Raw genomic sequence first — 17,150 nt, 5'->3', positions numbered from 1 at the left:
TAAATTGTCACGCCCAAGAGGAGTCCCTGTCTGAAGAAATTTCGACAGCATCTCCCCTGTATGGCGGACAATCTGAAACTTTACCACATCACCATATACCTCAGCCACATGCGGCTGGAACAAATAACAATAATAAACAAATTGAAACAATGGCATCCACGCAGTTTAATAAGCAATGATAATAAGACTAAAAATCCACCCTACTCAACTACACCCATAATGCTCAAAACCGATATCCTACTCCACTACACTCATAAAACACAAATCCGACGATCAAATCAACTTACCTCTTCTGCCGTCAAGGCAGACATATAGTAAAACAAATCCAATTAAAAACCCATCGACAAGTACAATCCATGCAAGCTCCAAGTATCAAAACAAAACAAGTCCAAACATAGTCAAGTACATAAAGCCAAAAGATAAATAAACATCCTCGTGGGCTGCAGGGGACTAGCAACTGGAACTCTCTCCTGATAGCATCAACCTAAAAATAGTAAATATCCACGGGGTGAGTCAACTCCTCAGCCGGTAACAACTGATATACATAGAAAGGAAATAACATCTAGCACTACTCATGTGTACAGTCTCCTAACGTAATAAAGGTAAATGCAAACTGAAATAAACAGGAGAATACTGTACTAACCAAGACGTGGTACAAGGACAAACAGTCCGAGAGGTATAGAAATCCTGTATGCATGTCAAGCATGGGCATCCAAACAATATGCAGCAAATAAATGTAGCAAACACAATCACATGAAATAAATGCATCAATGCGTATGATACCAATGATGCGTCCTGGTCACCCCTGACACCAGTCAACCATCTCACACACAATAGTGAGACAGAGTGGGTAGGGCTGTGACAACCGTGCACTATGTCGTTACTGCTCCTGATGAGTGACCGAGTGGACGGGATGCTATCGGAGTACACCTATCCTCCTACCCCAAATCATAAATGGGGGAGCGCAATGCTCTCATCTCCCGGTACACGATGACGGGGAGGAATCTCTGCCGGCTACCACGCTGCGTCACACTATCCATGAGCGGACCAACGAAGCCAAACAAAGTCCCTGCTGCAACACACTCTGCCTGAATCGACCACTAACCCAAGAGTGTTGGTGTGTGCAGACGCATGTAACTGGCGATGTGCTCAACAATAATGGAGCGGAACATCGCACAGCATGCAATCATGCGAATGGTGCATGACACTAACCATGGAAATATCCTGAGCTAATTCATATATATATAGAAGGTGCACCTTAGGTCAATGAATCAAATCTAAGGTACACAGATAAGATAAGGTATAAAACCTAGGTCCTGAACATGGTGAAGCATGGTATATCACTACCCCCTATAAGCATTTTAAGCAGGTAAGAAATAACATGAGATGCAAAACAAGTATCAACCAAGCATGTAACAAGTATCGGGTAGTGACTAACCGAAACAGATAAGAAACATAATTATTGCAATTTGTTAAATTCACTACTATGCATATCAAATGACATAAAGTCATAAGTACCCGCCTCCGATAAGAAATGTCCAATATGGTCCAATCCGACGTCGAGATACTCGTCTCGCGTCAAAGCCTGTGTTACCAATTGAATATATTTTTATTTAGCTACATTCTTATAAATAGCTAAATAAACTCTCTAACCCTAAATTAGGGCAAATCCCTAATCAACAAATAAACCTAATTCAACCCATACATGATCAACAACATATATCAAATTCCTATGCCTTACCTTAAACTCACAGCCGTTTATCACTGTTGGAAGTAGGGTCGTTTGCTGCTAGAATCTACCTGCTGCCGGAGATCAAACGATGCTATAGGAAAACATTCACTACCACAGTGATCAACCAAATTCGTTCAGCGCAAGACCCTAAATCAAAATCCAAATACCTAACATGCCTTACCTACTCGATACCTTCTTGTTTTCTCTTTGCCAGCGACTGGTGGCGAAGAAAGAACACCCACAGTGGAGTTTAGGGCATGAAAGTGAGCAGGGGGAAGGCACTCTGCACTTTGGCTCGCAGCGAGAAGGAAGACTAGGGCACTGTGGTCGGCTGCCGGCACTAGGGCATAGCAAAGACAGCAACTAAATGGCCGCCGGAGAGAGATGGAACCGTGGCCGTCGGCTTCCGGCTAGGGCACGCTGTCGACATGGAAATTTCACCGTGAGAGCTCGGGTGGTGTCGTCGGGCAGAGACGGGAAGGAAGGAGGACGACAGTGTCTTGTCGGACCAGAGGAGGGGGAAGGAATCGAGAGGCGGCGTCGGCGGAGATGCGAGGGCACAAAGGGATGGCGGTCGGCACTAGGGCTCAAGAGTCGGCTGCAGTGTCGGCACACAAGGGCGACAGTGGCAGATTCGTCGCCAGCGCTTGGGGAAAGAGGAAGAAGGAGGCGTCGGGTGTGTGCCTCGCATCAAAGATGGACTGAATGGCCGGCGCTAGGGCTTCCTTGGCCGAGGGCTTGTACGCGAAGAAAAACGGCGCTGTCGAGTGGAGGATGAAGGGCTCAGGGACAGCGTGGAGAAGGAAAGGGAAGAAGAAGGAGATGCAACCCTCGACCACGACTTAAATTATGAGGAGAAGGGAACTACCGCGGCGCCGGTTAGGGCACACGAGGAGAAGAGAAGGCGCGGGTGCGTGGGTTCGGTGAGGAAGAGAACAAATAAAACAAGGAAAAGAAAATAGAAAAAGGAATTAAGAAAAATCAACTTTTCCTCATTTAAATGGGGTAACCAAAACAGGCTTTCCCGGGGCCCTATTTTTATCCCCGTAAACTCGTCCATACGAAATCTGAAAAATTCCTAAAAAATTTCTAAAAATTCTGAATAATTCCCTTATTAATATTCATCTATTTTCGATATTTTACAAAGAAAGTCTAAACAAATTAAGGAGGACCAATTGTTTGACAAGTAACTGGAAGTCCTAGTAGGTTAGTGGATACTAGGCATATGAGTGAAAGTCTTAAGAGGTCAAGAAAGACTGAATGCTAGATGGGTGATGAAGTCTTGTTAGGTTAAGATTAAATAGATGACATGTAATGTCAAAGTCCTGAAGGAGTGAATTCTAAGATGGTGTAGAAGTCCTAGATGAGTGAACTCTAGGCAATGGAAATCCTAATAGTGTGGCTAGGCAAGGAGAAGTCCTAATAAGTTGGTGGCTTGATATTAGACATGAGTGAGGTTCTATAGACCTATAGTCTATAGTCAAGGGGATTCCTATTGAGTTGAGGTAGATGTGCACTAGGCAAATGAGAGACATAGTCTCTAGTACAACACAGATGCACCTAATTAGGTTTGGTTGGAATTAGAGTTTTAGTTGAATAGGAAAGGAGTAGCAATCCATTGAAGAATACAAAACCATAAAATCATGGTTTGAGTGACTTTTAATGATGATAAGTTGATTGGTGTTGGCCTAGTGGTGGATTGATTGAACAATCAATTGTGCAGTTGATTTGAGTAAAATCAGAAGAAATAATTTTTTTAGCTCTTGATGAAGACAAGTTGAATGTACTGGTCAAATAGTGAAGTTAATCAATTGGTGATGCTAGTTGACCCTTATCTGGAATGAGCTACTAGAGACAAACTATGTCAAAACAATTAGATTTTGGCATGACAAGTTGAGCAGTCAACTAAAAGTGTTATAGAAGTCAATTGATCAAAGTTGTCAAACAAAAGCTTATGAAGGATGATTCCATGAGGTTTTCAGCAAAGATGGATTTTGGTCATTTCTAGAGTGGATTATGCTCCAATGCCTTCCTCGAGCCTAGAAAAGTAAGAAACAAGAAAGCAAGAAAAAAAACTCCATTGTTGTAATCTTTTCATTTGGAATTGTATTTTCATTATATTTGTATTTTCTTATTGTATAGTTCTTGAACACCTTTGTAAAATATTTCTCCACCTCTAGAGCGTATCCAAGAAGGAGAAAGGTAGTGTTGTTGCAAGGAGAGATTGACCTTACGAATCATAGATCGTTGAGTAGAAATTAGGGGTAAACCATAAAAAAGGTTTGTGTGTAGTGTTTTGTTCTTGTATTTTGAGCTTGTTCTATCTTTTTTATTGCATAACCCATTTTGTATATGAGAAAAAGAATGAAATTAATTAGTGTATATTCACCCCCTCTACTCACACATATCAGTCCTACAAATGATATCAGAACAAGATCGCTCTTCATTGAACAAACCACCAAGGGAACATAAGGCTAAAGAGAATGGCTTGGCTTTAACATACAATTTCCACCTTCCTTTAGAGTAGGCAATTTAGGTTATCAGAAGGCAAAGATGGAAACCTTCACTATGAGGAACATCAAAAATTGGTTTGTCTTAATGGATGGCTTCAAAGCTCTAATAGACTCAAGAGGAAAGGTTCTCAATAACAAGAAATGGATCAAGTAAAAAAAATTAAACAATGAGAGGCAAACAAAAATATAATCAATATCTTGATTAGTGATTTGACTAATGAGGTGAGTACATGATGTGTGTAGTTTACATAAGCATTTATGCATGCTTTATCGCATATCTACAGTTTTGTCTTGAGTATGATCTACACTTTTACTCTCCTTCTATCATTATTTAGAAGCACATATATTTAGTATTTATTTTTTTGTATACTCTTAATCCTAATATAATAACAAGCACATATATTTAGTATTTATTTTTTTGACTTATCAAAGGGTGAGATTTAGCTCGATAAATCAAAAGGCCCGATAAGTTGGGAAATGATATTACTTATAGTGTGTGTTGTTGATTATAGAAGAAAACTGTGTCCTATACAGCTAGGTTGATAATGCCCCCAAGAGGAGCTCATAGGATTGTCATGTTAAACCCTGCAGGTGGACTTAGTCCGACATGACAATGAGGTTGAGTGGTACTACTCTTGGACTAAAATATTAATTAAAATGAGTTGTCAGTAACTCAATTAATTTGTGTACATCCGATATCTTAAACACAGGGAGACTAACACACTCATAATAAGAAGGAGCCCAAAATATAATTTGGGATCGGTGCGGTAGTTCAATAATAATTCTTTAGTGGAATGAATTATTATTGATGAAATTAAGTTGGGTGTTCGGGGCGAACACGGGAAGCTTAATTTCATCGGGAGACCAAAACCAATTCCTCCTCTCGGTCCCTATCGTAGCATCTTGTATATAGAGAATTATACCCACCACATACCCACTTCTTACCCATCTTTATACCCATCCTAATGGGCCCTGCCAAGCAATCTTGGAACCCAAGCTTGGGCCGGCCAAGTAAATAGGATGAGCCAAGATGGTATGGTCGGCCTAGCTTGAACCCAAGCTTGGTGTGGCCGGCCACATCATAATAAAAGGTTTTTTATTTTGTTTAAAATCTTTCCTTATGTGGAAGCAATGATTTAAAAGAAGGGTTTTAAAAAATAAATATTTTCTTTTATAGTTTTCTACAAAAGATTAAGAGAAAGATTAGATATCTTTCCTTATTTGTAGATTGAACGGAGATTTTAATTCTAGAGAAAACTTTCCTTTTTTGAAATCATCCACATGTTTTAATAGAGAGATTTTAATTTATAAAATTTTCTTTTATAACCAACCATGAGGGAAAAATTATTAGAGAAGTTTTTTTTTAAAAAAAAATTCCGGAAACAAATTAGGATATTTTAATTCTTGTTAAAACTTTCCTTGTTTGGAGATATGAGGTGGCCGACCACATGTTTAATAGAAAAGGAAATTGGTTTTAATCAATTAAATTTTCCTTTTTATGGCAAAGAAAATAAGGAAGGTTTTATTTAAATTTTCCTTATTTGCCAAGACCAAGGAATATAAAAGAGGGGGTAGGGGTGCCTTCATGAGATACAACTCTATTCTATTCTCCTCCTCTTTTCCTTGGTGTGGCCGACCCTTCTTATTCTTCCTTCTCCTTTTTCTTCCTTCTCCTTGGCCGAAACTCTTCATCCTTTAGAGCTTGGAAGGTGGCCGGATCTAGCTTGGAGAGGAAGGAGGAAAAGGAGGCTTTGTTTCTAGCATCCCTTGGAGCTTGGTGGTGGTGGCCGAACCTCTACATCTCTTGGAGACTTGGTGGTGGCTGAAACTAGCTTGGAGAAGAAGGAGCTTGGTGGTTCTCGTCTTAGAAGATCATTGCCCACACAACGTCTGAGATTAGAAGAGGAATACAGTAGAGAATCAAGAGGTTATTTTCTTACAAAGTAAGGTATAACTAGTAATTATTTTCTGCATCATACTAGTTTTTTCTTTGTATGAATTCCAAACACAAGAGGCTAGTGATTCTAGATTTTTGGATTAGATATTCGAAGTTGTGTTTCTTTTGTTTTGTTTTTCGATCTTGTGGTTCGATTGTTTTTTTTGGTTAAACCTAGAGTTATATAAGGAAATTAAATATTAGATTTCTTTAAAAGGCTTTGTCTAGGCGGTGGTGGATGATCCCATACCCAAGAAGGCCTAGTGCCTCACCATGCAGTCCTGGAAGCCAATTTTAGAAATTAATATTTAATTAAATTTATAACATAGGTGGATTTGGATCAATAATGTTAAGCATCGTTTGAGATCCAAGTCTAAACCACTAAGAACAGATAAGTTAAATTTGGAAACAATAATGTTAAGTTCCATTTTCAATTCCAAATTTAATTTCTAAAGAACACAATAGGTTGTTTAGAAAAGATTCGACACTCGTACAAAATTTTTATATAGTGGAACCAGTAGAATCTACCTAGGACCAACCAACAATTGGTATCATAGCTAGGGTTTGCCTCTGTGTGTTTGGTTTTCAATTTAATTATGCATATGTCATACATAATTTAGGCAGGATAATAGTAGGATATACTAACTCTGTGGTTGCTGGCTCCAACTATTATGACTTATAGATGTTGTTTGTGATTGGACCCTTAGATATGTCAAGGGCATTATTTTGTGTGTGCATGATTGTATGTATCAAATACAGTAGGAGCTGTATTAGTTTTAGAATTTTACTTTTTGTTCGATATATATTACATGTACATTCCTTCGTGGAATATAGGATCGATATATGTAAAATTCTAATGTTGTCGCGGATCAAATGCTTGCGAGGCATGGTACCTTTTGTGGGCTGGAGGTGTAGCAGAATAAGAAGCAAGCTAGATGTGACGACTGGACCCGTTGGCGGTGGCTAAAGTTGGCAACAGCTAGGGTTGGAGCACACGGAGAACAGTGATGGAAAAGGCCATAATAGTTAGAAAATTAATTTCCAAGTTTATTACTTTTATTTACTGTGATGTGTGTGTGTGCATGTGATGTATGCTTGCATAGGTTAAAATTACTCACCCTAAATAAATAAGTGGGAGATGGATTTTTAAATAAATTCCATGGTCTCCATTACTGGTTTGTAAGTAATGTAAACAAACTTGCGCGTTGGCTCTGAGTGCCTTCATCTATATCGGATGAGTTTGTTTGCGGATCACTAGATCAAACTTCCATTTGGATGGTTATAGGAAATTAACTAAGAGCGTGTGATCTTCCCCATCGGAATGGGCACAATCTTATTTAATGGACTAAGTATCAAGTAATGGTGTACAGTTAGGCACATTTAATAGTATCTTCCCCATCAGAGTCACTACTATTATTTGTGTGACCGAAGGAAAATCAACTATTAATTTTATTTGTCATAAAGTTAGGTTGAAAAGAATAAAATTAATGGGTAAAACCTCCTCTTTCAAATGTTTAATTTTGTATACGTCCACACTATCGTGGCATACAAAATTCACGGTGATTTGAGGTGTTGGTTAATTTAAATAGTATTGTTTGAGGAATCAATATTATTTTAAATTTAGAGTCCTGACCAAAGTTATTTTTGTGATTCTTAGGATGACTTTCAACCCACTAACCATTATACTGAAAGAGAACAAACTTACTGGTCCCAATTATATAGATTGGAAAGAAACCTGGACATTGTTCTAACTGTTGAGGGCTATAAGTTTATACTGTCAGAGGTTTACCCTAATGTGCCTAATGGTGAATCTATTCAAAAGGAGATTGAGAATCATAGGAAATGGGTAAAGGCAGATGAGATGGTGTGGTGTTACATTTTGGCTTCAATGTCAAATGTGCTGCAACATCAACATCAGGATTTACCAATAACTTATGATATAATGAACAATCTCAAAGATCTCTTTGGTCACCAGGATCGGCCCACTTGGCAAGAAGCTATGAGAAAATTAATGAAAGCCAACATGCAAGAAGGGACTCCCGTAAGGGATCATATCCTTAAGATGATGGCTTGTCTGAACGAAATACAAATCCTTGGAGGTGAAATTTATGGGGAAACCCAGATCGATATCATTCTCCAAACACTACCCAGAAGTTTTGAGCATTTTCGCCTGAACTATAATATGAATAAAAGAATGTATTCATTGGCTGAACTGCTGACAGAACTTCAGGCAGCAGAAGGGCTATTTGTCAGAATTCTTTGATTCACTATTCTGAAAATGGTTCTACTTCTAAATTGAAAGGCAAGAAGAAGAAGAAATGGGTTGTTTCAACAAAGAAGGTGAATAAACCTCTAGGTACAGGACAAAAAGCTGGGATGAAGAAGTCGAAGGCCAAGTGCTTCATCTGCAAGCAGTCAGGAGATTGGAAGGGTAGATTGCCCTCGAAGGAAAGAGAACAATAAAGGTATATCTCATTCTCTAGTAGTTGAAACATGTTTAGCGGTGTTATCTATCAGCACCTAGTGTGTAGATACGGGAGCCACTGATCATATTTGCAATTCTTTGCAGGGGTTCCAGGAAACCCGACGACTATTTGAAAAAGAAATAACTGTCTACATGGGCAATGCTACTAAGGTGGTGGCAATTACAGTGGGAGACGTCTACTTATCTTTTGATAAGAATAGAAGTTTGGTTTTAAGAAATTGTCTTTATGTACCCAATTTTAGAAAGAATTTAATTTCAGTTTCTAAACTGTATATGGATGGATATTCTGTTTCTTTCAATAACAATGTGGTTATAAAGAGAAATAGGGTTATTATCTGTTCTGGTGCATTGGTTGGCAATTTATATACTTTAAATCTAATTTCTCCCACAGAATAACAAATGGAAATTAATAACACATCTTCTAATTCTAATAAGAGAAAAGAACCTTCGGAGATGAACCTAACATATCTTTGGCATCTAAGGCTTGGTCTTATTAACTTAAGTAGGATTCAAAGACTCATAGCTAATGGACTCTTGGGTTCATTAGAGTTGGAAAATTTTCCAACCTGTGAATCTTGCTTGGAAGGTAAAATGACCAAGAGACCTTTTAAGGCCAAGGGGTATAGAGCCAAAGATATGTTAGAACTGGTTCATTCTGATTTGTGTGGTCCTATGTCTATCCAGGCAAGAGGAGGTTTTGAATATTTTGTCTCTTTTATAGACGATTATTCAAGATACGGATACATTTACCTGATGCGCCGTAAGTCTGAGTGCTTTGATAAGTTCAAAGAGTACAAGGCTGATGTAGAGAAACGTCTTGGTAAAAGTATCAAGACACTACGGTCTGATCGTGGTGGCGAATACCTCTTAAGAGACTTTAGGAATTACTTATCAGAGGTCGGGATTCAATCCCAATTATCTGCACCTGGTACACCCCAACAGAATGGTGTGGCAGAACAAAGGAATAGGACTCTTATGGTGATGGTTAGATCGATGATGAGTTATTTAGAATTACCAAATTCATTTTAGGGATATGCACTGGAAATGGCAGCGCACATTCTGAACTTGGTACCTTCTAAATCAGTGCACTCTACTCCCACAGAATTGTGGAATGGGTGAAAGCCCAGTCTGAGACATATTCAGATTTGGGGTAGTCCAGCACATGTGCTGAAAGCAGATGCTGATAAGTTGAAATCTCATACGGAAGTTCGTGTGTTTGTGGGATATCCTAGAGGAACGAAAGGTGGTTTATTTTATAGTCCTAAAGACCAGAAGGTCATTGTTAGCACCAACGCCTAGTTTTTAGAAGAAGACTATATAATGGATCACAAGCCCAGAAGTAAAATTGTTCTATTAGAAATTAGAGAGGACATGCCTACTTTAGTACCAACAGTACAAGATGAAGTATCACAAGAAACTGCAACACGTGTCACACATGATACACAGCCACAGATAGTGCCTCGTCGTAGTGGGAGAGTTGTGAGGCAACCTAACAAATTCATGTTTTTAGGAGAGTCTTTGGACTTGATCCCGAGTTAACATGAACCTGATCCTTGGACATATGACGAAGCACTCCAAGATAAAGATTTAGTATCTTGGCAAAAGGTGATGAATTCTGAAATAGAATCTATGTATTCTAATAAAGTCTGGGAGCTTGTAGAACCATCAAATAGTGTAAAAGATATTGGATATAAATGGATCTACAAAAAAAAAAAAAGGGACTGATGGGAAGGTGGAAACCTTCAAAGCAAGGCTTGTTGCGAAAGGGTATATTCAGAAAGAGGGAATCGATTATGAGGAGATCTTTTCGCCAGTAGCTATGCTTAAGTGTATCCAGATACTCTTATCTATTGCCACTTATATGGATTATGAGGTTTGGCAAATGGATGTCAAGACAGCTTTCCTTAACGGAAGTCTTGAAGAAAACATCCATATGAAGCAACCAGAGGGGTTCATTGAAAAAGGTAAAGAGCATCTAGTGTGCAAGCTCAATCGGTCCATTTATGGACTGAAGCAAACTTCAAGATCTTGGAACATCCGATTTAATGAAGTAATCCAGTCATATGGATTTATTCAGTGTCCGGATAAGTCTTGTGTATACAAGAAATGTAACAGAAACGTAGTGGTATTTCTTGTACTATAGGTAGATGATATTTTGTTAATTGGAAACAATGTCAAAGTGTTATCGGACGTAAGGGTATGGTTGTCCAAACAATTCGATATGAAGGACTTAGGAGAATGTGCACACATTCTTGGGATCAAAGTCATAAGGGATCGCAAGAAAAGGATGTTGTGCCTATCTCAAGCTTCATATATAGATACAATCCTTGCTCGTTTTAGCATGCAAAACTCCAAGAAAGGTTTCTTACCTTTTCGGCATGGAGTAGCTTTATCTAAAGAGATGTCTCTGAAGACATCAAAGGAGATAGAGGACATGAAGGTAGTTCCTTATAGTTCGGTAGTGGGAAGCGTAATGTATGTAATGTTGTGTACGAGACCGGATATCTGTTTTGCCGTGGGCATGGTTAGCAGATATCAAAGTAACCCTGGACAAGGACATTGGACTGCTGTAAAGTATATATTGAAGTACCTGAGAAAAACTAGAGATTATATGCTAGTTTACCAAGTAGATGATATACTCCCTGTGGGTTACACGGATTCAGACTTCCAATCAGATAGGGGCAATAGTAAGTCTACATTAGGATATGTGTTTACTTTAGGAGGTGGAGCCATTGCATGGAGGAGTGTAAAGCAAAAATGCGTTTCTGACTCAACCATGGAAGTTGAGTATGTTGTAGCCTCCGAGGCAGCCAAAGAAGTTGTATGGATCAGGAACTTTCTAATGGACTTAGATGTGATTCCTGGTTTGGCCAAAATCATTACAATTTATTGTGATAATAGCGGTGCAGTTGCAAACTCGAAGGAACCACGGGCCCATTAGGCGAGTAAACATATAGAGCGCAAGTACCACCTAATACGAGACATCGTGAAGCGAGGAGAAGTTGTGTTGCCAAGATTGCATCAGCAAATAACTTGGCAGATCCTTTCACTAAGGCCCTTCCGACGAAAACTTTTGATCGGCATGTGGAGGGGATGAGAATCAGATGTATGGCAGCAGATATGACAGCTTAGTCTTTTAGTATAAGTGGGAGATTGTTAGAGTGTATACTATAAGCCTAGCTTTTGTAAATATTTATTTTGAAATAAAGAATCACATTGGTCAAATGTCTACATTTATATGCTAAGTGTAGTTGTTCAATTAATTTATATTGTAGATAACATGGTGTGTGGTGTCACACACAGAAGATCATGTTATCGGTTGTTTATAAATTATAAACAGTGGCTCACGACTAAAATGGAAAGGAACAAACCATTGGAATAGTCGTAGTGTAATTAGGCATTTGTTTATCTTGACTGATAAATTACACTAGTACACTCTGAGTGTATTGAGTAGGACCATTTAAGGAAAGTTCCTTTTATACTGACTTAATAAAAAAACTATACCTTAGTTATTATGAAAGTGTGTGCTCTTAATCCTAATATAATAACAAGCACATATATTTAGTATTGTTCTTTGACTTATCAAAGGGTGAGATTTAGCTCGATAAATCAAAAGGCCCGATAAGTTGGGAAATGATATTACTTATTGTGTGTGTTGTTAATTATAGAAGAAAACTGTGTACTAGACATCTAGGTTGATAATGCCCCCAAGAGGAGCTCATAGGATTGTCATGTTAAACCTTGCAGGTGGACTTAGTCCGACATGATGATGAGGTTGAGTGGTACTACTCTTGGACTAAGATATTAATTAAAATGAGTTGTCAGTAACTCAATTAATTAGTGGACATTCGATATCTTAAACATAGGGAGAATAACACACTTATAATAAAAAGGAGCCCAAAATATAATTTGGGATCGGTGCGGTAGTTCAATAATAATTCTTTAGTAGAATGAATTATTATTGATGAAATTAAGTTGGGTGTTCGGGACGAACACGGGAAGCCTAATTTCATCGGGAGACTAAAATCAATTCCTCCACTCGGTCCCTATCGTAGCCTCTTGTATATAGAGAATTATACCCACCACATACCCACTTCTTACCCATCTTTATACCCATACTAATGGGGTCGGCCAAGCAATCTTGGAACCCAAGCTTGGGTCGGCCAAGTAAATAGGATGAGCCAAGATGGTATGGCCGGCCTAGCTTGAACCCAAGCTTGGTCTGGCCGGCCACATCATAATAAAAGTTTTTTTTATTTTGTTTAAAATCTTTCCTTATGTGGAAGCAATGATTTAAAAGAAGAGTTTACCAAATTAAATATATCCTTTTATAGTTTTCTACAAAAGATTAAGAGAAAGATTAGAAATCTTTCCTTATTTGTATATTGAAAGGAGATTTTAATTCTAGAGAAAACTTTCCTTTTTTGAAATCATCCACATGTTTTAATAGAGTGATTTTAATTTATAAAATTTTCTTTTATAACCAACCATGAGGGGAAAATTATTAGAGAAGTTTTTTTTAAAAAAAAAAATCCGGAAACAAATTAGGAAGTTTTAATTCTTGTTAAAACTTTCCTTGTTTGGAGATAAGAGGTGGCCGACCACATGTTTAATAGAAAAGGAAATTAGTTTTAATCAATTAAATTTTCCTTTTTATGGCAAAGAAAATAATGAAGTTTTTATTTAAATTTTCATTATTTGCCAAGACCAAGGAATATAAAAGAGGGGGTAGGGGTGCCTTCATGAGATACAACTCTATTCTATTCTCCTCCTCTTTTCCTTGGTGTGGCCGGCCCTTCTTATTCTTCCTTCTCCTTTTTCTTCCTTCTCCTTAGCTGAACCTCTTTATCCTTTAGAGCTTGGAAGGTGGCCGGATCTAGCTTGGAGAGGAAGGAGGAAAAGGAGGCTTTGTTTCTAGCATCCCTTGGGGCTTGGTGGTGGTGGCCGAACCTCTACATCTCTTGGAGACTTGGAGGTGGCTGAAACTAGCTTGGAGAAGAAGGAGCTTGGTGGTTCTCGTCTCGCAAGATCGTTGCCCAGACAACGTCGGAGATTAGAAGAGGAATACGGTAGAAGATCAAGAGGTTATTTGCTTACAAAGAAAGATATAACTAGTAATTGTTTTCCGCATCATACTAGTTTTTTCTTTGTATGAATTTCAAATACAAGAGGCTAGTGATTCTAGATTTTCGGATTAGATATTCGAAGTTATGTTTCTATTGTTTTGTTTTTCGATCTTGTGATTCGATTGTTCTTTTTGGTTAAACCTAGAGTTATATAAGGAAATTAAATATTAGATTTCTTTAAAAGGCTTTGTCTAGGCGGTGGTGGATGATCTCATACCCAAGAAGGCCTAGTGCCTCACCATGCAGTCCTGGAAGCTAATTTTAGAAATTAATATTTAATTGAATTTATAACATAGGTGGATTTGGATTAATTATGTTAAGGATCGTTTGAGATCCAAGTCTAAATCACTAAGAACAGATAAGTTAAATTTGGAAACAATAATGTTAATTTCCATTTGCGATTCCAAATTTAATTTCTAAAGAACACAATAGGTTGTTTAGGAAAGGTTCGATACTCATACAAAATTTTTGTACAGTGGAACCAGTATGATCTTCCTAGGACCAACCAACAAGTTTCTTGTGGCCAACAACTTCTGGCCGTGTAGATCTACACAACCGTGTGGTTCCTCCAGAGCTCAATTAGAGTGGGACCATGTCTTTTGGCATGGCCGTGTCTCACTTCCAAGGACCAACTTTACTTAGGTCATTTGGATTCCACACGACCATGCGCTAATTCCAGCAACCAACAGGCTTTGGTCATGCCCAAGGGGCATGACCATGGTATGGCCCATGGCTCGGGCCGTGCTAGCTTATAAAGAGGGGGTTCTTCCCCTAAATTGAGGGAGGGTGTTTTCCCTTTTGGGGAAGATGATTCAAAGCGCTAAATCTAGCATATGGGAGGCTTCAACTCGACGATCCGAGGCTAGATTTCAGTTCTCCATCTCTCCATTAGCAAGGATTGATCCGAAGATCACTTATCAACACTCGCTAAGTTTCCTTTTCCTTACTTTCTTATTTTGGATGTTGAGATTAGTGTACTTTGTGTTTGTGATTAATTTTCCTATTATTATGGAGTAAATCTTCTGTTCTAAGGATTGGAGAGTAGATGTGAATGTGAATTTGATGTAAAACTCTTGGATTATGCCAATGTCATATTCAAATGATGCTTTCATTCTTGTTCTTGTTAGTTCTAATGTGCAAATGTGGTTTTATGCTTATTTATCATGTTAAATTTAATGGATGTGTGTGGATTATTTTCTTTATGTGGATTGACTTCTAGATTGTATAACCGGTGGTCCTAGTGATAGGGATTCCCTCTAACCGGACATCCATGATTGATTTAGATGAAGAGAGGTAATTCTCCCAGAAGGGATATCTTAATTGCACTTAATGGGGTTTTTCTAATCTTGTGTACAGGGATGATGTGAGTGACATATGAATGTATAACTGGTGGGTTCTACTAACAGGGACTCCTTCTTAACCAAACTTCTTGAGCTACCATCTTTATTTAGGTGCATTGGATGACAATGAGGATAACATTCTGACACATAGCCATGAATTAGTGTTGGTACATTGGTTAGGCTTCTTGCATGATTGGGAGTTGATGGTAGGAATGGGTGAATCCAAGTACATTAAGTTCCTTTATCTTGAAACTAAAACCGCTAGAACCTTTTACCAAGCAGGACTTTCTCAATCCTCTAATCTCTAGTTTATTTTTTGTTGTTTGTGTTCTTTACTTTTATGCAGGAAATCCTTTTCCAAGATTCATTCATTTAGTTAATTCGAGGTGTAAGTCTTTTGGTGTTCCCCTTTATGTGGGATCGATATTTTTATTACTAACGACGTAGCCATGTACTTGCGGCTTCGTAATAGTACAAGGATGCTAGAGAATTTTTGAAGACGATTGTAATCTTCAAAAATATCCATCATCATCACTATTTGAGAAAATATCAACTTCTTCATCCAAGATAGAGGTTGAAGAAATATTTATCTCAAGGATTGAGGGGGAGGAAAGGTCATTGACACCAGTACATGAAGAAATCTCAACCATCGAAGTTGAAGAAGTCACTACAAAGATTGAGGGAAAGGAGTGATCGACATTTTCCTTTAGTTATGAAAAAGAAGAAAGTGTCAACTCCATGAACAAGGTCCTAACACAAGTAGTATATGTGATAGCTAATCTAGTTGACTAGATTGTATGTGAACGATCAAATGGGTCGGCCTACAAATGATAAAGTTAGTCGACCAAAGTTAAGATAATTGTTGTTGTAGATAATGATCGAATATCTCAGCTTGGTCAACTAGGAGGGTCAATTAGACAACCATATCATGTGAAACTAACTTCGCCACTTAGCCATCTCCTATCAAGTTATTCGGTCCTCGGGATGTACCCAAGCCCTAGATCTTCCATGTGTTATCCATCACTTGTTTCATGTACAAAGTCTACCTCCATTAGTTGTCGTCATCATTGCCTTAGTGCTCCTTATTCTATAGTCCCTTGGTATGTCTCATGTAACCTTCTCTAATTTCTACGGACCTCAAACTATTGAGATGCAAACTTGGGCATACTAGATCATGACTCTAGAGCTACTCCAACACCATCTTTGTGCTCTTTATCTTGCAGTCACTTTCGCATACCATCCTTCTTTTACCTTTTTGGACCTCCAAGCCACTAAACATGCCATATTAACCACACTAAGTCAATAAGATTCCCAAGCTCAATATTTGTTCTTGCAAGTCTTTGCACACTCAAACACATATATAAAAATCAATAATAAGTTTTAACTTAAATGCTTTTCACAAGCATCAAAATCCAAGATCACATTGGATCACTTGGGATAAGATTGCATCAACACATCAAAGGGATCACAAGACAAGGAGCACTAAAGTAGTATTGGAGTAGCTCTAGATTGATGATCTATAGCAGCTCAGTTGGCATCTTGATGGCTCAAATTGTAGTGATCAGAGAAGGTTACATGAGGCATTGCGAGGGAGTGTAAGACAAGAAGCATCGAAGAAGCGTGGACAACAATCGATGGAGGTGGACTATTTAAGAAAAGAGGTAAAAATGGAATGTGGAGGTGCCAAGGACTCATACACATCATAGAGACTAAGTAACATAATGAGAGATGGCCAAGGGCAAAGACAAGTTGCAAAAGCTAACACTCTAGTGACTTAAGTGTTGAGTCACATATATATTGGGTGTTTCTATGCGTATTTTAAAATTAATTTCGTAAACAAACAGTGAATGCATAATAATTTTTTAAATTATTACAACACATGCATCACACACATATAGGATACATATGCATCATACTTATACAAGATACATACATGCACAGACATAGCCGTAGAACAAAACTTCATAATGAAATTATACCTATTGGATGATGTGTAGAGGAAACGACATCAACTAGCA

Source organism: Zingiber officinale, chromosome 1B (genome assembly GCF_018446385.1).
Source record: "Zingiber officinale cultivar Zhangliang chromosome 1B, Zo_v1.1, whole genome shotgun sequence".
Lineage (NCBI taxonomy): Eukaryota > Viridiplantae > Streptophyta > Magnoliopsida > Zingiberales > Zingiberaceae > Zingiber > Zingiber officinale.
The sequence above is the reverse complement of the archived record's forward strand: the minus strand, read 5'-3'. Positions refer to the sequence as shown.